This window comes from Rhinopithecus roxellana, chromosome 6 (genome assembly GCF_007565055.1).
Source record: "Rhinopithecus roxellana isolate Shanxi Qingling chromosome 6, ASM756505v1, whole genome shotgun sequence".
Lineage (NCBI taxonomy): Eukaryota > Metazoa > Chordata > Mammalia > Primates > Cercopithecidae > Rhinopithecus > Rhinopithecus roxellana.
Window position 1 is genome coordinate 7,280,555 of NC_044554.1, and position 23,596 is coordinate 7,304,150.

Below are 23,596 nucleotides of genomic sequence, written 5' to 3' on the forward strand. Positions count from 1 at the left end.
TGCCTCAACCTCCCAAAGTGCTGGGATTACAGGCGTGAGCCACTGCACCTGGCCTCTTTGTGTTGTCATTTAACTTATTCCTCTAACCCTCATTTTTTTTGTAAGCCTGTAAGTGAGAAGTAAGTTTTAAGGCTTGATTAGATCCCATTCATGTTTTTGGGGTGATAACATTTCATAGTTGTCCTGAGTGCTTCAGATAGCATTAGGTCAGGAAGCACACAGTGTCTGGAGTTCCACTTGTAATGACAGATTATTAGGCTGAGGTAGTGACCGTCTGATGTCCATTGTGAAGTTCCTCATGAACATTGCATCTGTTAGTTTGATCCATTGATGATGGTTGCCTGAATCATTTATTAAATGCAAGATTGCTAAAGGGTGGGTTTCCAATTCTGTTGTTTCATATTTATTGTAAAAAACTACTTTCCCTCAACAACAATTTGGTTTTCTGATATATAGTTTAATCGGGAAAGATAAATGAGAAAATTTGAATTATTTTCTTTTAATGGACAATTTTAGAACAAAGGCTTAGTGCTAGCTACTTGCAATAGTGTCCAGTGGATTTTTTTTTCCCTTTTATTGATCTCCCCTTTTTGGAACATCATTAAGAACTCATGAATTTTTATATGTTCAGTATGTTTCAAACAACTGCATCCATTACTTTTTTTGATGCTTAAATTGTCCATTTTTGGCCAAAGGAGCTACTTGATGCTGGTTTCTGTGTCCCTTTGACACTTTTTTTTGTTAATGGATTCCTGGCTTTGTGGCACAAGTTATCCTATGCTCATCTTGTGTCTAACCTGGCCCAGATCTGAAGTCAGAGATTCCACTGGTCAGCTCTAGTTTCTTTTAGTTGGAAATTGTACTAAAAAACCCCAAACTGGATGATTTACATTATTTTTATTTGTAATAAAAATGAAGGGTTATATATTTAAAATTTCATGCCAAGGTAGTAAGTTTAGAATCAAGTATTTATTTAGTTGATAAATAAAACTGTAATTACCTATTCTGTCTTTGTTTTAAGCTCACTTTTAAATTATTTTTATAAAAGGGGATATACCTTGTTATAAGTATACCTAAAACTGGATTAATAACTATATACCAATATTACATTTTTTCCAGATGGTACAATTTATATTCAAAATTTTCCAAAAAGTTTGAGATGAAGGATATAAATGAAATCTCAAATGTTTTCATATCAATTCAAATAATAATATCAATTTCATCAGAGTTACTATATAGTAAAAGCTTTGAAAAACTTTTTTGAAATGTCATGGTTTGATATGAGCTGACAAATATGAGTTTTAGCTTGAAATAAGTAAAGGACTATAATTTCAGGTGTTAACAGATGCCTGTGTGGAAATACATGACATTCAAACAAATGAAATGCAAAATGCCATTTGGCAGTAATTCTCCAAGTGAGGTTTGAGAACCCTTAGGGGTTACTGAAACCCTTCCAGGAGCTTTGTAAGGTCCTCCCTTTTTCAACTATGAATCTGTATGACAGTTAATTTTCTTCACATCTTAGGTATAACAACATATCACAACAGCCTGAATGCAGAGGCAGAATATGAGAATCCAGTGTTCTCCATTAAGCCAGATAATAAAGAGATTCATAAAATGTTAAAAATGCCACTTTTCTCTAATTTTTTGGGAAAAAACATAGTCATTATTTATAAAAATAACGTTTACAGTTCTAACATGTAATGGGTTTAAATTAAACAGACACATGTCTAACATTTTTCTATCTTAAATTTTAATACAGTAAATATGGACATATATAACCCACATAAACAACAACTCTTCAAAGTTCTCAATCATTTTTAAGAATGTAAAGAGAACTTGAGATCAAAAAGAAGTTTGAGAACTGCTACTCTATGATACCTCTATCATTTGCTTACTAATGGTAAGTATGTATAGATAGGAATATATTTTAATATCTGTATGGAATTTGTAAACTTAATTATTTTAATTTGTTTAACTATCTCTTTGAATATTAGATTTGATGCCTAACTATAATTTAAATTTGTACCTTAGTTAGGACTGTATGATTCATTTCCCCCCGATCGTATTAACAACAAATAGAGGTCTGCTTTAATATATGAGGAGACAAAGCAAATATATTTGAACTAGATACACAAAGCCAAATATTCAGCTTAGAATTTAATTGATAAATTAGAATAAAATAGGATGCTCTAACTGCTGCTTCTTTTTCTCACAAACTATTTTTCTCCAAACTCTCTGAATCAGTTTTAGGTTCAGAGCAAAATTGAGCAGGAAGTATAGAGTTCCTATATATTCCTATACCCCACATCGCACAGCCTCCCTATGAATATCCTATACCAGAGCAGTATATTTGTTACAACTGATGAACTTACATTGACATCATTATCACCCAAAGTTGAGATTTTATATTAAGGCTCCCTCTTTGGGTTGTATATTTTATGGGTTTGGACAAATGTATAATGACATCTATCACCATTATCATATCATACAGAATAGTTTTACTGCCCTAACAATCTGCTTCATGTCCCCTCCTCTCTGATCTCTGGCAATCACTGATCTTTTTACTGTCTCCATATGTGATGGTTAATACTGAGTGTCAGCTTGATTGTATTGAAGGATAGAAAGTATTGATCCTGGGTGTGTCTGTGAGGGTGTTGCCAAGGAGATTAACATTTGAGTCAGTGGACTGGGAAAGGCAGACCCACCCTTAATTGGGTGGGCACCATCTAATCAGCTGCCAGTGAATATAAAGCAGGCAGAAAAACATGAAAAGGAGAGACTGGCCTAGTCTCCCAGCCTACAGCTTTCTCCTATGCTGGACGCTTACTGCCCTCAAACATCGGACTCAAAGTTCTTCAATTTTTAGACTCGGACTGGCTGTCTTGCTCCTCAAGCTTGCAGACAGCCTATTGTGGGGCTTTGTCATTGTGTAAGTTAATGCTTAGTAAACTCTCCTTTAAATTTATATATCTATCCTATTAGTTCTGTCCCTCTAGGGAATCCTGACTAATACACCATATTTCTGCCTTTTCCAGAAATTAGCTTCTTTTTGAGTACACTTGATGAATCTTCTTGACAAAATCAGGCCAGACCTAGCAACTCTTTTTGTATGTTTGTTTACTTCCCAATACAATAAAGGCCATAAACACCTGTATTTGTTCTTTATTCACCTACATTCCATCCCAGACTGTCAGTTCCTAGTGACCAGGAACTCCATTTAATTTGGGGTCACGGTACCAAATAGTTCTTGACTGCTATTTGATGACGGTGGTCCCGTCACCTAAGTGCTTTTGCAATTACGTCCTTAAGCACTGGCAGAAAAGAGCTTACCTTACAGTAATTATTCCTGTGACAAGTAAGAAAAACTGGCACATATCCCCTTCACAGGAGAGCAATTTTGCTCTCTTTAGGAGACTCTTGGAATTTCAGTTATCAGGCCATTTAAGACTCTAAGTAGATTCTTAAAGCTTTAGAATAAATTTTGAACCAAGAATGCCAGAATGTCTGTTATTTACATTAGTATTAAGTGATCTGAAAGTGCACAGAGTAGTTTGGCAGCATCTAGAAGGAGAACAGAGACAGAAATAATGAAGATATAACTGGAGGAGTAAGAAAAGGAGAAAAAAAGTATTTTATGTCTGTTCAGTACTTCTAGGTGCCACTGCTGCTGAATGCCTGGGTTTCAGCCTAGGTTGGATTGCTCCTAGCAAAGAAAACCAATCCCTGAGACAACGAGTATTGCCAAGGAAGACAGGCTTTAATGCAGGTGATGCTGGCAGGGAGACCAGTCTCAAACCTGTCTTAGAGAGACTAAAGTTAGGACTTTCTATAGCAGGGAATTATGGCGGGGTAAGGAAGAGGAGTTTGTGAACAGGCAGCAGATGTACCTCATTGTCCAGATGTAGTGTTCTGGAAAGTTTCAGTTCCTTGACACTATCTAGGAGGTCTGACAGTGTATCTCCTGAGAAAGGAACTCAGGTAAAATACATGCAAGTTTCTCAAGTTTCACTTCGATGGGAAAATTCGGTCGATTTCGGTCTTCCCTTTCTATTTATCAATTCCTTAATCATAGGGAATCTGGTAGTTAATCTTTCCGGCGGCTTCACGTGAAGGAAGGGCATCTTGGGATGATAAGGAATGAAAATATCGCATCTGTAATTGCAAGTACTTACGAGTACTGGTTGGCATCCAGCTTGTTGGAGCACCATGATTTGGGTTCTTTCATCAACATTTGAAGCCACATTGAATTAGGCTAATTAATAAAATGGATAAGAAGGTTTCTTTGTAGGTTGTAATAACCCAGTTAAGAGTTTGTACCATTTGGCCAGGCGAGGTGGCTCACGCATGTAATCCCAGCACTTTGGGAGGCCGTGGCGGGCAGATCACGAGGTCATGAGATCGAGACCATCTTGGCCAACACAGTGAAACCTCGTCTTTACTAAAAATACAAAAAAAAAAAAAAAAAAAAAAAATAGCTGGGCGTGGTGGCGGGCACCTGTAGTCCCAGCTACTAGGGAGGCTGAGGCAGGAGAATGGCGTGAACCCTGGAGGCGGAGCCGAGATCGTGCCACTGCACTCCAGCCTGGGCGACAGAGCAAGATTCCGTCTCAAAAAAAAAAAAAAAAAAAAAAGTTTGACCCATTTGAGGGCGAAACCTTCAGTATGAAATTCCAGTTTATCTCAAGTAAACCACCTGTCCTGTATTACTCACTTTGGTTTACCTGGAGGCAGCAAAACTGAATAGTTTTCCTGAGTGTACCTGAGTAGGAAAAAATGCAATGAGGAGTTGCCCAAAGATCGTTCGTCAGGTGCTTTGCCACTGCTGTCCTGCACTTAAGCAACTGTGAGGGTTCTCTGTTTCCTGACTTACAAAACAAGAGGAGGAGCTGAAAACACAGTTTCACAGACTTTTCAGCTCTTTACTGTCCTCTCCCCCGTTAGTACGTTACTGAGCTTAGGGCAAGTGCTCAATAATTGCTTGCTGAATTACTGTCGTTTCTGATCCTTTCAGATCCAGGCCGCATTTTGAGCCCGACCTGGGCGGGCGGTCCAGAGACCAGTTCTCCGCCGGGGGCGGAGCTTCGGACGGCCACCGCGCGCCGGGGGGAGCGGGGCGGAGCTTGCCGCCGGTGGAGGGCGGGGTCTGCGCGGGGACTTCCCCTGGGCTGAGCTGCGCAGCGGGTGCGGAGGGCGGGCGCTCGGCGTCCGGCGGCGGGGCAGGGGGCTGTGAGGCTGGCGGGGGTGGGCAGGCACGCAGCCGCCGACCCTCGGTGGTCTCCTGGGCTGGGGACCCTTCCCTGGGAGTCGGCCCCGGCTCCGGTGGGTCGAGCGTTGCTGGGGCGGAGGGGTGCGCGGCAGCGAGTCCTGCGTGATCGAGAGCATGTGTGCGTGCGCGTGTTTATGTGAGGCGCGTGCGGCGGCCACCCCTGCCTAGTCCTCTTCCTGGTGCCACTGGCTAACTAGGGTGGGAAACCGGCGCCAGAGGCGGCACACCTGGCACGGAGCCGGCCCCCTCGTCCTCGCCGAGCCGGCGCCTCCAGGACGCGCCCTCCCATTCCTCACAAAGGGGACTAGTCCGGTCCCCGGCCCTGGCCGTGAGGGAGCACGCTGCTTTCTGCCTGGAAGTGTTGGGCAGGTGGTGGGAGAGCCTCAGGCTTGAACAACAGGATTTTAAAGCACGTGTCTGTCTGTCGTTTTTTACTTTTAGGGTTTTGGCCAAATTGGGCGAGGGCACAAAATAACCACTTACCCCTTCTCACCGAGGAAGAGCGGGAGAAAGGGTAAGTAAGGAATGCTCAGGGGTGGAAGGAGCTAGGACTATCCTGAGAGCGAGAGAGAGAAGGGCTAGATCCAGAACTACTGCTGGGGAACATGGGCCCAGATTCTACCTTTTCATCGGGAACTGGAGGACCCACCTTCAAAGTCACAGGCCCCAACCCCCGGACTGTTTTCAGGCTCACACAGTCTATAAAGTTGCTTGGGAGTTTAACAGCTTGGGCATATGGATCCCTTTTAGCCCGACAGAAGACTGCCCTTCCCCTTTACCTGTTTTCACCTTGGAACAATGGTCCTCTCTAGTTGTCTGTCTTCAGCCCCTATCTTATTAGCCAGCTTTGACTAATCCCTGAGACCATAGCACTAAAGAATCCAGGTCCTGTTTGATAATGAACAGTAACCCCCGCTAGGGATGTTTACATTTTAAAAGGGGACTCCTGAAAAAATCCTTTAGGACCCCGAGGCATGAAGTTAGTAACAAGGTTACTGATGTTGAAGTTCTTTGGGATTTTCTCTCAAGCTTACAGAAGATGTTCTGAGAGGAGAGAGATGACTGGGCTGGGCCTTTTTCTCTGGACTTTCATTCTTGGTACCTCCTTGCAAGCATTCCATTCACTTTTGAAAAGTTGCCAAAAAGGACACTGAAGTCCTTTGAGGCTTACTGTGATTTTCAGTGTGGTCTATTTCATTGGTTCTTCAGTGGGACTTTTCTGTTACTTCTTTAATACACTGCTTCCCTCTCCCCTGTATGGTGAAATGAAACACATCTCCTCTCACAAGGTTGGGAACTCCTTATGCATCCTGTATGTCACATATAAATAACCGTTTTAAATTAGTTGAAATTCAGATTAGCTACAAGCAGGAATGTAGTAAACCACATTCTTGGATTCTTACACAGGAAAAGTAGAATTGCCCTCTGCGATCGGCCGCCTTTTCTCATACTGGCTGCCTGTATCCTGAACGTGCCTGTTTGTGCTCAAGTGATAGGCGACCACATAATTTACTTTATGGAAAACCAGGAAGTGATTGTTCATTGATAATGGGTTCCTTCATTGATTCAATAGCTAATTCTGTCTTTTTTAACATGTGCTGAGCACTTTTTATCAGCACTACGATAAAAGTAGGATGGTGAGAATGATGAGATTGTATTGGAGATGGCTGTTTTGGGGCAGGCCTTCCACCAGTTTTGTGGACTTTCTGAATCGTTACATGTTAATGTACAAGACTTTCCCTGTACCACTGATCATAGTGGTTTGCAGGTCTGTACAGTGTTGTGAACATAATTATTATTCCACCTTTCTAGTACTTTCAGTAATAAACTTACAAGGATGACTGACCTTGGCTATTTGTGTCCTATACTGAATAATGTTACAGTCGTTTTCCAGTGTACAAGTATAATAATTAGATGAGGATAACTTTTGTAGTTGTTCCATAAGAAGGACCTAATATTAGGAATCATGGAGAGTGTAAATGATGATGTACTTAGAAAAACAAATGCGAAAGTAGACCATTAACTTGCATAGGTTTCTGTGCATTTAGCCTCATTTAAAAAATCTAAGCTAGAATAGTTCTTTGGCTTTTTCTGGTTATAAGAGTAATACAAAGTCAAAAAAAGTTATTTAGAATTAAATCTGGGAGGGATGTAAAAGGCAAAATGTGAGATTCCTATGAGCCTACTCTCAGATGACCATTTAACAATTTGATACTTATTTCTTCAACTTTTTGTTCCATATATACACATACTAAATATGCAACTTAAGTATATGTTAAAAATGCATACATCTTAACTATGTATTATATATGGAACATATGTGGGGCATAATACATGTTTTTATATATATATCTATTTCACTGTTATTTGGTAAAATTATACATTTCTTCCTTTTTCTCCTTCTTCTTGGCTATTTACCACCCCTCCTCACTTCACCCGAAACCTTCATGTAGAAGTAGCATGACTTTTATAGTCTTTTGGACATAAGCTTGATTTCTGGCTCTTATTTTATTAGCTGTGTCACTTTGGGCCATTAAAACTTCCCTGCTGCTTGACTTCTTATCCATCAAAACAGAACAAAGAGTATATATAAAAGAATGTGTGAAAAAACAGTGCCTGGCACGTAAGTACTTTTAAATTTCCCTCCCTGTTTTTCTGTGCTCACCCATTACTTTCCTATGATCTTCCCTTTGATTGTGGAAAGCCATGTAGTACCTAACTTTCCTATAACTGTTAAGCCTCCCTGGGATTTGCTTTTCACAGGGGATCACCTGGTGTATCTGATCCTAGAATTTCTGGGACAGGGACTGACACCTGATGTGACCTTATCAGATCATTCCACAGCCCTGGATAAAGTGTGTCAGCTTGAAAAATGAAGGGAAAGAATTTCTATAATGTGTTTAAAAAGCCCTGACACTGTTCTTAAAGTGAGAAAGACATACTACTGTATTTAGCTGAGTACTTAAACTTAGGATTTCTATTTCAGAAATGTCTTTGGTTTATAAGAATTACAATAAAAATGCTGATGCTTCATGTCCAAACTGTCATGATTTTGCCAAGTTGTGGATTTAATATACAGCTTAGCTGAGTATTTAGCGTATCTAATACTGCTCTGAAAACTGAGAAAGACAAGTTCACAGACATCTGATTTCACACCATACATCTGGTTTCACTTTACTGAGGAGTACGTTTTGTCAGTAGATTATAGGCATATCAACTGTACTGCTATAGTTTGTGGCATTTCTATCGTAAGCTGTGGTCTGTGGGGTTTAGTATGATGTTTTACTTAAATGACAGCCCACCGAAAATGAACACCTGGTCAGATAAGCATATTTCCCACAGGTTTCTTCTAGTGTCATTGTTCTTACAAGTTAACAAGGCAAAATCATTCTATCCTTGGTGGCTTTTATACTTTTTGTGGAAGCAAGAAAATATTCTTAAAGAAAAGCCTTACTTAAGAACCCATTGTATTCCACAAGTTCATTTTCAAGTCTATTGTTTGTAAAGTGAACAGTGTACTGATAGGAATAAATAGCATTTAGATTTCCAGGTCCGGACCCCAGGAAATATAGTACTTACTTTCATATGGCAGTAAGGAAAGCTTTTTAAACTCATTGTGTGCCTATTATATGTTAGTGGTACTGTAGACGCTAATCGACATATATAATAGTGTTTTGGAGGCAAATGTCTTCTGAGTGCCAACCTAGAATGGTTGGACCACATCTCCCGACATTTTGAGGTAGTGAGGGTATAGAAAAAGCTCTGGAGTTTGTCATTCTTAGGTTTTCAGGTGGGCCCTGTCATTGCTTAGCTGTTCACCTTGGACGTAAATTCCTCATGTGTAAATGGGATAATTACTCATGATTACTGTGAAATTCAGTCAGTGAGTGTAATGTAGCACAATATCTGCCATAAAATAAATTCTCAGTAAATAGTTGTTTCATTTTTCCTCAAAGTCCTAGACATAAGAACAAAGATACCCTCCCACCCGCTGCCCTTGCATCCGGATTAAGCCATTGGCCTGGACCTGTGGCTCCACTGGAGGGAAACTACCCATGGCATTGGGGATTTGGTAGTGGGGACTCAGAAAGGGTGATGCAGAATAATGACAAAGGAGAGGGTTGGAACTGAGAGAAAGGTGGCAGTCTTGATCAGTCCATGAATTTAGGTCAATGAATTACTTGGTTCCTAGAAACAACCATCTTTTTCTCTGGCTTCTCTGTTGATCTTTGGCAACTGTTCCACTGGAAACTTTTACCTTCTTAATGTCTACTTAGTCCAATAATAAGTTTTTTTTTTTTGTCATCTTCATACTACCTGAATAACCATATTTTTCTATTTTTTTTTAATGGTTAGGACTTAGTAATGGATGTCTGTACTACAGTAACAAATGTCTGTACTACAGATGTCTGTACTTTCTTAAGATCTGGTATTTTTTTTTTCTATACTCAAAGTCCAGTTGATTTTCTTGTTCTTTCATTGGCCCATACCTTATTCATTAACCTCTCCTCTCCTTTTTTATTATATATCTGCATTGAACCAGTAATGTACATGGAACTAGTGACTGTGAATTGAACTAGTGAGGAGGATATAAAGATGAAAAGTCATTGTCTTTGACCAAGGATCTTATAGTCTAATAGGACTACAGATATCTTGACCAGTAGTTCGAATATGTAGTTCGAGTATGCTATTTGCTATAACGAGGTAGGTACAAGTGCAAATGAAATCTAACAAGAGCTGTTGATCTCTGCCTGCAATACCAGGGAAGGGTTTTAGTAGTGGTTGTGTTTGAGCTGAGACTTGAAAACTGAGTAGGAGCGGGCATGCTGATAAGCAGTAGAAAGCATTTCTAGGTAAAGCTAACAGCCTGAGTAGTTGTGTGGGATTACGAGAACATAATGTGTACTGGGCACTATATGTAGGTAAGTTAGAGTGTGAAGGACAAGGTGAGGAGTGAAAGGAGATGAAACTGGATAGCCAGTTCAGGGTACACTTCCTATACCATGTGTAGTAATCAGCCACTGAAGAATTGTGAGTGTCATGGAAGATCACTGAAAGCAGTGTGCTGGGTAGATTGAGAGTGGAGTGGGGTTGGGTGTGGGGACATGGCAAGATTGGAAGCTTTCAAGGACAGTGCATTAATATGGATAAGAGAGGTTAAAGCTTAGATAAGGGTGGAAGTAGTGGGAATAGAGAAGTGAGAATGTTTAGGAAAAGTAAGATGAGGGAGAATTTGCCGGTCTTTGTGACTGTTTGAATGTAAAAGATATGGGAGAGTGAGAATGTTAGAATACTTCGTAGGTTTCTGGGTAGTGAGTGGGAAAAGAGAAGAGGAAGAAGGTATGAGGGAGAAGAGAATGAGTTCAACTTTGGACCTGTGTTTAACATGCTTATCATTGGCAAGTGTGAGATGTCTAGAAGGCAGTTGGATATAGGATCGTGGAACATCACAAGAGATTGCGAAGGCCGGAGAAACAGATGTGTGTGTTCTTACCATGTGGAGAGTGCTCCATTATTGGAACGCTAAGCTAGTGAGAGTTATTTATATCCTACTTCTCAAGGTCATAACCAAGGCCTGATTTTTCACAAAAAAAATTTGCAACCTCTGGCATAAATGGGTTAAGGAACCCTCAGGGCAGTGAGAGAAAGGGATATATAAATAAAGCAATGTGGGCACGGTGGCTCACCCCTGTAATACTAGCTCTTTGGGAGGCTGAGGTGGGTGGATCACCAGAGGTCAGGAGTTCGGAACTAGCCTGGTCAACATGGCAAAACCCCGTCTCTACTGAAAATACAAAAATTAGCCAGGCGTGGTGACACGTACCTGCAATCCTAGCTACCCAGGAGGCTGAGGCAGGAGAATCACTTGAACCTAAGAGGCAGAGGTTGCAGTGAGCCGAGAATGTGCCACTGCACTCCAGCCTGGGTGACAGAGCAAGATTCCATCTCAAAAAAATAAAATAAAATAAAATAAAATTAAAATAAAATAAAATAAAAATAAATGTATAAATAAAGCAATGCTTTGAGGGGCAATATGTACTATGATAGAGTTCAAGGTAAGATAGATGCAAAAAAATGGACTTCGTTATTTTTGTGATCCTGAAGGACTCACAGAAGGTAATACCTGAGCTATATCTTGAGGTGTGGCATGGTGAGGTTCAGGGAGTGAGATTAGGGGAATAAAATATTCCTTAATGGCCCCATGGCCATTATAACCAATGGCTTGGGTTTCTCCTCTCCCCTTTCTTGTTCTGCATGATTTTATTGCAAGATATTTTTGTATTTGAGGAAGTTCTTAGGGGGTTAATATATTTCAGTTTACATATAGACATATCAACATTTTCTCCCTGTGGTATACACTTTCTGTGAATTTACCAACGCTGGTTTATTATATATTAGACTGCTGACACAAACCAGTGCAATTAAATCAAGTATCTGGGGGATGAGGTCCAGGCAGTGATATTTTCAAAGCATCTTAGGTGTCCTCATGGCAGTCAGGGTAGAGCACCGCTGGGCTAAAACATGGCTTAGAAGAAAAGGCTGGGATTTGGTGCTAAAAACTTGTAGATTAGATTCTTGCAATTCCTTTTATTAGTTATGTATCCTTAGTTAAGTTACTCAGACTTCTCTAAGGCCATCATTGAAAAATGGGATGGTAGTATACCTGTCCTGCCTACCTGTTTTGCAAAGTTATATGGCTCAAAAGAGGAGATTTGTGTGAAGGGACATTATATGCAGATGTGATTATAATGATAAAATGTTCTTTTGACCTTCTCCAGAAGTAGACAGGCTTAAGAGCTGGCTACCTTGTTCTGTGAGATAGTAACTACTTTCTGGATTTTGATTTAATATTTTACCATCAGGAGCATTTTGATAATACATTTTACTACATTTGTGTAATGCTACGAGGTTGAAGACCTAAAGCCAAAAAGCAGAACCTTAAAGAAACAGCAGTTGAGCATTTCCTGTCTGACATATTCTAATTGTTTAAAATTACACAAGTGCTAATTGTAATTAAGATTGTTAAGTGTGTAGTCTCAGTGTCAGTAATATTTCATTATTAAAATTCTCTAAATGTGTTGAGTGTTTATTTTCAAGATACGCACATTAAAAATAGCAATTTTCCAGAAAATAGTAAGAAGTCCACAGAGCGCAATGGAGCACCACAAATTCACTTATTTTGTAGATTCGCATTATATTTGTTAAGAATACAGGGGCATATACTGTGTCTATGTACTGTAGGAGGCCTGACGTACTAGCGTCAGTCATATAATCATATAGGAATGATCATCCTTACAGTATTATACCTTATTTTAGTTGAGAAGAAGGTAGTATTGTTTAAACCTTCTTGAACCTAAAACCTAAAGACTGGGTTGCAGATCTGTTTTCTCTACTCATTCCTGTATGATAGTTGGTAAATTAACCCCTCTGAGCCTCATATGTAAAACTGGGTTCTCTGTTGTTTTGTAACATGAAAAACTTAGTGGCTGAAAACAACAGTAATTGTTTGTTATCTCATGGTTGCTGTGGGTCAGCAATTTGAGGGGCCTTGCTTGGGTCTCTGGAGGTTGCTGTCAGATATCAGCAGGAGTGGAAGTTTTATAGGAGCATCACTGGAGCTAAAAAATTCACTTCCAAGTGGCTTACTCACATGGCTGGCCGGTTGGTTGTTGGCAGGTTGGTTACTTTCCACGATGGGCTTGCCATAGGGCTGTTCTCATGAGGTGGCAGATGAATTTCCCAAGATTCAAGCCACCGAAGTGGACGCTGCAGTGCCTTTTATGCCTTACCTGTGGAAGTCGTACACCATCATTTCAGATGTATTCAGTTGGTCCCGCAGACCAGTCCTGATTCAGTATGGGAGGGGATTACACAAGGACATGAGGCAAGGATCATTGCGGACTGTCTTGTGAGGGCAGGCAACCTGAGAGGATAACATTCTCTACCTGACATAGGGTGGCTTTGAGATGCATTGTAAGCATTTATGGTAGAGTCCTTTGTAAGCCATTAAAGCAGCATATAAATGTGTTATAGAAGTTAACGGTGGCTCACACCTGTAATCCCAGCACTTTGGGAGGCCAGGGTGGGTGGATCACTTGAGGTCAGGAGTTCGAGAACAGCCTGGCCAACATGGTGAAACTCTGTCTCTACTAAAAATACAAAAATTAACTGGGTGTGGTGATACGCGCCTGTGATCCCAGCTACTCAGGAGGCTGAGGCAGGAGGATCTCTTGAACCCTGGAGGTGGAGGTTGCAGTGAGCAGAGATTGTGCCACTGGACTCCAGACTGGGTGACAGAGTGAGATTCTGTCTCCAAAAAAAAAAAAAAAAAAAAAAAAAAAGTGATACTATTCTTTTTGACCAACAAAACTGAATGGAAGTTGAATTATTTTGCTTTGTGCCATGTTAGCATTATGACACACTTTGCTCCAAACCCTTTCCTGCTTTCTTCTTTAAAATCATGTTATATCTTTATCTTATATCTTACTTTATATTCAATAATTCTCCCCCTTTAATAATCAGCTAGAACAAAATAGCATGTCTTAAGTTTCTCACATCTCTGGTGTAGTAGTAGTACATCGAATGGAAGAATATTATAAACGAGCAGTGGCTATAGCATGAACTTGTTGGTCATCTGAGTGATGGCCTCAGGTTTCATTCTAGAGCATCTCCTTGAGGAAACCTCTGAATGTCTTCTTTGTATTTCTCTTTTAGTACTTTCTCTACTTTGCCTGGACTATAGTCTTACCATATTTTTGATTGGAAAATTCTTAAGGTAGAAGGGGCTATATTGCCTCCTATTCAGTGTCTTTTATCACCTTTAAGCTAATGCTTTGTACTTCACTGGTGCTTAATCAGTGTTTACTGAGCTGGACGGCTGGCAGAACTCTAGCCTTTGTTGTTTCCCTGAAACTTCAGATGAAGAAGGTCGTATTTTGCTGAGGTGGTAGTGGTAGTGGTGGTGGATCCTGCCAGAACCATCTTTGAACCTGTCTTATAGGTCGCTGATATGCCATTAGAGCCCTTAGCCTCTCATAAATGACTCAGATATTTGGACTGTTTGTTAGTTGCTTTAGCCTGGCTTCCTCACTGATGACCAAAGCAAGCAAGTGACCACACACACACACACACACACACCTCTAACAGTCATACCTAACTACCTAAAAGTCATACCTAACATACTATTTGTTTCTAAACACATAGTATGTTTTTGGTAATACATAGTGTATTAGGTGTAACTTTCAGAATCTCATTGAACTCCTGCTTAGTTTGGTAACACATAATATGTTCTTGACTTCTTAGACTAAGAAGACCCAGGATATAAAAGTGTACAACTCTCTTTCAGGCAATAAATCATAAACATTTAATATTTGTACCTTTTCCCAAGTTTATTCTGAGATATAGGTCTTTGTCACACATGCTTTTATATATCTTTCCTTTGAAAAATGTAGCATTTACAGTCAACTTTTGAAAAATCATTTTGCTTGTCGCTGGAGGACACGTTGCAAACACATGATCAAGTTCTAGTTTTGGAATTGTATACAGCGAAGACTTTTTTTAAAGAAGGGAAATGTTTGTAATGTCATCATGTTTTGTATTTTAGGATAATTACATTTCATATGATTTTCCTGTTATGTAAACTAATAATCACATTTGTATCAACTCAGGATTCTTTCCTCCTTGTTGCTGCAGATTTTCTCCTGCAGATTTATCTGCTGACTTCCCTCTTTAGGAGTTCTTTGCTTCCTTAGCCCCACTACCTGCCTTCTCCATCTCTTGTCTTTACCTGACTCCTACCCTGTCTTTGGACTCAGTACACTGATGACCATTAGAGGATAAGCAGGCTACAGTGGGCAGAGCAGATGTTGTGAGGAACAATGTGTGTGTAAATAAGAGCGGTGCAGAAAGTTAGGATTGACAGCCAAGGATGCTTTCTACTAAATAGGTAACAGAGGACCTGTGAAGTAATAATTTATAGGAGAAGATTAAGATTGCCACAGATATTTTGCCTTACTTATTTAAAATAGACTACTTTTTAGGGTCATTTTTGGTTCACAGTAAACTTGAATGGAAGGTACAGTGATATCCCATTTACTCCCTGCCCTCACACATGCATAGCCTCTCCCGGATGATCAATATCCCCACCAGAATGGTACGTTTGCTACAACTGATGAACCTACATGGACACATCATTATCCCCCAAAGTTCATAGTTTACATTAGGGTTCATTCTTGGTGTAGTGCATTTAGTGGGTTTGGACAAATGTATAATGCCATGTATATATCCTTATAGTATACAGAGTATTTTCACTGCCTAAAAATCTTGGGTTCTGCTTATTCATCCCTCCCTTCTCCTAACCCCTGGTAACTTCTGCCCTTTTCACTGTCTCCAATGTTTTTGCCTTTTCCATAATGTCATAGAGTTAGAATCATATAGTATGTAGCCTTTTTGGCCTTTATTTTTAGTTTTACTGGTATTGCAGATTATTTACAAAGGATCAGCATTTGTTTAATAGTTGCTTGAATAAGAGTTTTTTTTAGTGTCAGATTTAAATACTGAGTAATTATTATTTAGTTTTGTTAAATATTAATAACTATTTAGCACTGTTATATGAGGGCAGTTTGAATCAGTTTATAAGTGAATTAGCTTGTGCTTTTTATGAGTCTCACTATTTTTTTTTTTTTTTTTTTTGAGACGGAGTCTTGCTCTGTCATCCAGGCTGGAGTGCTGTGACATGATCTCAGCTCACTGCAAGTTCTGACTCCCAAGTTCAAGTGATTTTCATGCCTCGGCCTCCCAAGTAACTGGGATTACAGGCGTGTGTTACCATGTCCAGCTAATTTTTGTATTTTTGGTAGAGATGGGGTCTCACTATATTGGCCAGGCTGGTCTTGAACTCCTGACCTCAGATGATCCACCTGCCTCGGCCTCCGAAAGTGCTGGGATTACAGGTGTGAGCTACCACACATGGCCAGAGTCTTACTATTTCTCATGTTTAAGAGATATCCTATAGTCTGAATATGTGGATTTTATCCTGTAGTCTGAATATGTAGATTATGACAACATATTAGAAGATTTTTTGAGACCTGTCTGATGTATATGACTACATTATGCCGTAGTCTAAACATGCAGTTAAAACTCTTATATCAGAACTTAAAAAATAGGCTTTAAATATAAATATCCAGATGTTAACATGGTGATACATAGTGAAAAGGATATGTAAGATCTTTCTTCAGATGCTGTCTCTGTTATTACCTATATGAACATGAACAAGTCGCATTTTGTCTCTGAATTTCGTTTTCCTTCTGGGAAAATGGAAAAAACACATACTTCATAGGTTATTTTGGAGGACTTTATAAGCCATTTGTAAGAATCACCTGGAGCTAAAAAATTCACTTCCAAGGTGGCTTACTCACATGGCTGGCCAGTTGGTTGTTGGCAGGTTGGTTACTTTCCACAATGGGCTTGCCATAGGGCTGTTCTCATGAAGTGGCAGATGAATTTCCCAAGATTCAAGCCACCGAGGTGGATGCTGCAGTGCCTTTTATGCCTTACCTGTGGAAGTCGTACACCATCATTTCAGATGTATTCAGTTGGTCCCGCAGACCAGTCCTAATTCAGTATGGGAGGGGATTACACAAGGACATGAGGCAAGGATCATTGCGGACTGTCTTGTGAGGGCAGGCAACCTGAGAGGATAACATTCTCTACCTGACATAGGGTGGCTTTGAGATGCATTGTAAGCATTTATGGATCACCTGAGTTCAGGAGTTCAAGACCAGCCTGGCCAACATGGTGAAACCCCCTCTCTACAAAAAATACAAAAAGTTAGCTGGGAGTGGTGGCCTGTAGTCCCAGCTACTTGGGAGGCTGAGGCAGGAGAATTGCTTGAACCTGAGAGGCAGAGGTTGCAGTGAGCCAAGATCGCGCCACTGCACTCCAGCTGGGTGACAGCAAGATTCCGTCTCAAATAACTCCGAACAGCTCAACAAGAAAAAACAACCAGATTAAAACATGGGCAAATGGTTTGAATCGACATTTCTCCAAAGAAAATATACAAATGGCCAATAAGGGCATGAAAAGATGCTCAACATCGTTAATCATTAGGGAAATGCATATCTAAGCCCTAGTGACATTCTGTCTCACATCCATGAGGATGACTCCTATGGAGTTTTTTGGAAGCTTCTATGGGCAGAGCTGACCAACCTGTTTTCTCTCTTTTTTTTTTTTTAATTAATATTTAAAAATATAATTGTACTAGTTTTATCTTAATAGTGTAAAATATGTGGTCCTTTTGTTCTGCTCTGAGAATATGTGTGTGTGAGTCTGACTTCTGGATGCAGATATTTTGTTCTGATGTTGTCTTATTCTGCTTCTCTCAATGTAAGAGAGAGGATTGGGGTTTTTGTCTTTGTTGGGATTTTGGTCTTTTTTTTACTTTAATTTGTCTCACTCTTGTTTTGTTTGGGGTATAAACCATTCTCAGGGATCCTTTAATTTTCCTTCATTCTTAGGGTAGCCACTTACCTTCCTTCCGTCATGAAAAAAAAAAAGCCAATATACATTATTTTTATATATGTTGAATGTAAACCTCCCCTCCTCAGCTGCTTTTCTCTCACCTTGTTTTGCTGCTCTGTTATAGTAAGCCTGAATTCTATTTGTCCTCTGCTACAAAGGCCACCTTTTCGATTTTTCCCAGTCAGTGGAATAGAACGTGTCTAGAATACAAAAAATGGATGACATATGATTCCAAAGGTAAATGTGTACATATAAATTTATTGGGTCTTGTTGATTTTCTCTGTGATGGGTGGGGTATCTAATTTAGTTGCTTTGTTGATGTTTTACACTTTTATCTCCTTATTCAGTAACTTTGCTCTTTCTCTCTTTGCATTAAAGAAATACGAACTGAATTCATTGAGTCGATAGGAGCCATACTTAATTTTTTTTTATTATACTTTAAGTTCTAGGGTACATGTGCACAACGTGTAGGTTTGTTACATTTGTATACACATGCCATGTTGGTGTGCTGCACCCATTAATAGTCATTTACATTAGATATATCTCCTAATACTAATACTATCCCTCCCCTATCCCCCCACGTCACAACAGACCCCGGTTTGTGATGTTCCCCATCCTGTGTCCAAGTGTTCTTATTGTTCAGTTCCCACCTATGAGTGAGAACATACGGTATTTGGTTTTCTGTCCTTGCGATAGTTTGCTCAGAATGATGGTTTTTAGCTTCATCCATGTCCCTGCAAAAAACATAAACTCATCCTTTTGTAGAGCCATACTTAGTTTTAAGTATAGAACTTGTCTTTCAGCCAGGTATGTGATGTTGCTCACTTTATTTCCTTGATCTCTTTTTCTTCGTAGTTCTCAGGTATTAAAGCTATAAGATGTGCACTGTCCACACCTTTGAATGATTCTGAGTTCATTTGTTTTGCTAATTTTTCTCTCCTGCTAGGAGATGTGAGGAAAAAAGTCTGAGGAAAAGTATTTTCTGTTCAGCTTCTTTTGGAAATAAAGTAGTCAAAGGGGAATGAAAGGTATATTCTTAAAGATTGCTATTTGATTATGGAATAAAGAAAAATATGAGTAGTAGTTTATCTGAAGCGTGATTCTCTCTTGGAACATCTAACATCCTATTAGTGTTAATTTGTATATCTTTGCTTTTAACAAAGGTGTGATTGGATCAGAAAATATAAAGGCTATACATTTGCTCTCATATAAAATTAATTTTAGGGTAATACAACCTTCTAGCTAATTTTTATCTTTGTTGAAAGTATTTTTGACTGAGGATTCTGGTTGGTTAGAAGCCATGCTGTTCAGGCCCGTACATTGGGGATTAATCAAGAGTGGTCTTGCTGGCTTACAGAGAAGGCTTATCTCATCTCTTTGCCCAACACGTATTTTTGTTCTCAAGTAAACTAATATAGGGAAATTGGTGTCAGGGGAGGGGTTTGTTATACTAGCAGTCCCTGCGAGTTACAGGAGGTGACTAGTGTTGTGATTAGCATCAGCTTTGTATTTGAAAAGTAGAGCACACTAATATGGTTATGAATGTTTTAATAGGTAGATAATGAACTATTGCAGAAAAAGTAGTAGTTTAAAATTAATTGCGGTTTTGGTTGAAAAATGTGGTTGACTCTGTTCTGTATTTGCTTTTATATTTGCTGAAAGTATTACACATAAAGATTATGCTTTAAATACTGTAAAATGTTTTTCTAGTATTAAGTAAATGATTGTGGAAAATGTTATATTTGAAAGGTCATGTTGATTTTCTGGCATTTCCAGTTTTACATTTTATATATACAGTTGGATTGCTTTAGCTTCTAGTCGAGTGTTAAAAGACCCAGGTAATAAATGTAGAAGATAAATTGCAAAAGAACACAATTTTTTAGAATGCACATATATTTTATGATTCTTTTGTTTCAACAGTGAAATTTCAAATTCTAAGAGGCAGTTGAGAGTGCTGAAAGTACAGCAGGATAATAAGGACCTTCAGTAATTGTGAAGTTTAAAGACAACCCTGATAATATTTTTTATTAATTGATGTTCCATCTAGACTTCGTACTTTTCTTCCTTTTCTACCCCTTCTCCATTTGAATGAGACTTGAACATTTACCTTTTACATAGTGGATTGAATTAATTGTGTATTCAGAACACTTTTCCAAATAAGTAGTATCTGAATGCTGCAGTAGCAGTTATGAAATCAATAACTCATCGTGCCCTGTGTTTTATTGGGAGTGCTGAATATTTATTGGGGGTTATGAGTAACTGGAGTCAGTGTAGCATAGTGCTTAAATACATAATTTACAGGGTCAAATAATCTGGATTCAGCTCTGCTATTTACTCTCTCTTTGACCTTGGGAAGATTCCTTAAGCATTCTGAGCATCAGTTTATATCTTTCAAAATGGGGATAAAAATAAGGTTAATGTAGAGATTAAATGAGGTAATTAAAGTAACAGTTTTTAATATTACTATGTTTAATACAGTGATATAAAATTTTAATCAACACAAAATGAATATTCTCTACTAGACTGAGGTTTTTATTTTATTAGTTTTACAACAAGAATATTTAGTTTTTTTCTTTTCCCAATTAATGCTTCCTTTAGAGTTTGTAGATTTTTATCATAATTTATGGAAGAGTAATATTGACTGATTTTTGTGAAAGGCTAATCACTCTATTAAAAATGAAACAAAACCTTACTATACCATTAGCCAAATATTTTTATATTTTATATTTCATAATCTGATATTTGTAACTGAGGTTAATATCCAAAATATAGGAAAATGTTGATATGCTTTTGACTGAGAAAAACTAGCCTTTTAAGTATTTCTTGGAGGATTCTGTTACCTACATCTCACTTTTATTTTTAAAACTCACCTTTCATCAGGGATTTTATTATGGCTGGTTTTGCTTAACATGTATGAAGAAGTAAAATTGCCACTTTTCTTTTTAATTATTTGGATAACAGTTGGTTAGGGACCGGTCTTTTTAGGTGATATGCCTAGTCTTTTTTGCAGAACAAAGCTACATTAGGTTCTGAGAAGCTTTATTTTTCAAAACTGGTAGATATTAATTTAAATTGCATCAAATCTCTGTATGGCTCATGTATTTTTGTCTAGCTCATATATTCCCTGAAACCTATCAAAATTGTTACTGAATTTTCTTTCTAAGCCATTTATTGTCACAGTCATTGTGAAACTCCCTAATATTATTTGATGTTGATGAGACAATAAAAATAAGTTCCTTATAAAATGGGAGAGATCAGATTATCCTCAAGGCTACTAAACTGCTGTTTAAGATGAAAACAACCTTTCTGGTGACTAGTATAAAAGTAATTTAGTTTTATTTACTATTATTGGTGCTTATTTGCAAATGGAGCCATAACTTATCTTTGCTGCTGAAAGCAGGAATATATTAGAAGCTTTCCTAATGTGTTTATTAAATGAATGCAGGTATGACGTAAAGATCAGACAAGAAATTTAGCAGTGTTATCTTTATAAGTGTAAGTAATTTCATGAGTATGTTGACCTTATAGCAGAAGTCAGAAATGGCCTTTGAACATGGGTGTAGTGATGATGATGGGACATATCATGGAAGATAGGTAATTTTAGTACTGTAAGGGAGGGGCCGTTCTGATATTGGGGGGAAAGGCCTGAAGTTAGAATCATAGAATCATAGATAATTGGAGCTAAGGTCATCTATTCAAATAGATGAAATGAATTGCTTACTCATTGGCATAGCTAAGACTTGAATCCAAATCTTATTTCTGACTTGGTACAAAGCATAACAGGAACAGAAAACACTTAGCCCTAGAACAGAGTGGGCACTTGGTTCTTTGGGAGGGACACATGCATGGAGAGGTAATATCAGATGAGTTGCATGGCTGTCAATACAGCCTGATCTGGCTGCTTATTTTTTCCATTGCTCTCTTGACTGGCATTTAAAGGAGTGGAATGTCATCAACACAACCATATGAAACTATCAACATTGTAAATGGGTGGTAATATAAACCATATCTACAATTAAATAGTCAGGATACATTTATTTAGCATCTGCAAATGCTTAGCAAAATTCTAAGAATTTTAGGATGTATAGAAAGGAGTGAGACAAGGCCTATGCCCTTTAGGGGCTTACAACTTAGTTGAGAAGTTACCTATAAAACGGTAACTAACAGTCTTGGGTGCCAAATGAGGGTGTGGCTAGCGAATGCCAGAGGAGTTTGGAAGTGGAAGAGGGCCTTGTAGGTTACAGTGCTAATATAGGGTTTCCCAGAGAGATGAAAATCAAGTTTGGTTGCTTCTCATTAGGTCTTATGAATCATTTTATGTGTTCAGCTGTAAAGGTTTTGGATTCACTTAACTTGTTACAGATCCTGGACTTGATTGCAGGTGTTTCCCTGACTTCCAGTCAAGTGCCATTCCACAATTGCACAATGTTGTGCACACGTTGGCAGGAGGTTTCTGTTGGAAGAAGCCCATTTTTGCTTATCAGTCTTCATTGTGTTCACCAGCAGATCAAATTCACCCCACTGGTCTTCTGGATGTTTTATGATGGAGCACCCCCAGTTTCAGTTACTCGGAGCACCTTTTGTTTCTTGATTGGCAAAATAGCTAAAATTGTTACTTAAATATGAGTTTGGTGGATCTTTTCCTTTAAGGTGATCTTTCTACTAAGAAACTATTCAAGTGAGGTGGGATATTTGTTTACAGTATATGAAACATAGCAGCAGCTGGCATTTACAGTGGGCTTCTGTTGTTCAATTAGATTATTTTGGTGTTCTGTTACGAATCGTTAACTTGAAGATTGGTACATAGATAATGCCATTAAAAATAATAAGTAAATTTAGAAATAGCTGCATTAGAGAATAAATATACTTCTCAAAAACCCATTTTGTTTTCCCTCCTCCTGGATATTTCTGTATTCAAATGATATTTCTCATTTTAGCACAAAGGAAGGCCTATAAACCTGACAGTTGAATTTTGTCTAACCAAGAAATATGAAATACATTAGAGCTTGAATTATATAGTGCAAACCTCAATCCACTGCTGATTCTTTAAGGCAGTGTTTTTTTTAACCTTTTTCTTTTTTTATTTTATTCTTATTTTAATGTAGTGAACCCTTCTTCAAAGAAAATCTTGGTTGGAATTCCATTATTGGAACAAAAAAACAAACAGATAAAAGCAGAGTGGCTCTGATTGAGGCAACTCAGAACTCTGTTCACTTAGCACCTGCTCCCCCTGGCCCTCGAGACTCCAGGGAATCATTAGGAGACCATAGAGCACAGACTGAAAACTAATTGCTTTTAAGGAAAATCTAACTAAACACTTTCTAAAAATCAGCTGTTAATTGGGAAAAAAATTCTTAGTGCCTTATAGTTCAGTGGATTATGAAAGTTACTTGATCCTTCTTATCCATCTTTACTGCCTTTGGACAAGAGTGTTGTGTTATGATTTATTGAAGAAAAATATACACAGAAAAATCAACTTCCTGAAGTTCAATATACAGATATATGTAATAACATATGTTATTTTTTTCCTTTCTTTTTTTTTTTTTTTTTTTTGGTGAGATGGAGTCTCATTCTGTTGCCAAGGATGGAGTACAGTGGCATGGTCTCTGCTCAGTGCAACAACCTCTGTCTCTCAGGTTCAAGCGATTCTCCTGCCTTAGCCTCCCAAGTAGCTGGGACTACAGGCATGCGCCACCACACCTGACTAATTTTTGTATTTTTAGTAGAGACGGGTTTCAGCATGTTGGCCAGGCTGGTCTTGAACACCTGACCTTGTGATCTGCCCACCTCAGCCTCCCAAAATTCTGG

The 23,596-nt window shown here is 38.7% G+C and overlaps 1 protein-coding gene across 15 annotated transcripts in view; it reads left to right on the forward strand.

Annotated features, from left to right (window-relative positions):
- The first annotated feature begins 5,115 nt into the window (after positions 1-5,115).
- IMMP2L (inner mitochondrial membrane peptidase subunit 2) overlaps positions 5,116-23,596 on the forward strand; it is a 913,124-nt gene continuing 894,643 nt past the window's right edge. For 5 of the 15 annotated variants that reach the window (XR_004058029.1, XM_030932892.1, XM_030932901.1 and 2 more), the window contains exons 1-2: positions 5,202-5,322; positions 5,711-5,783. The gene's annotated coding sequence lies outside the window, so the exon portion shown is untranslated. Of the gene's footprint in view, positions 5,406-5,710; positions 5,784-7,784; positions 7,893-23,596 lie in introns of all 15 variants that reach the window. The other 10 variants (XM_030932891.1, XM_030932903.1, XM_030932902.1 and 7 more) reach the window with 8 other exon arrangements.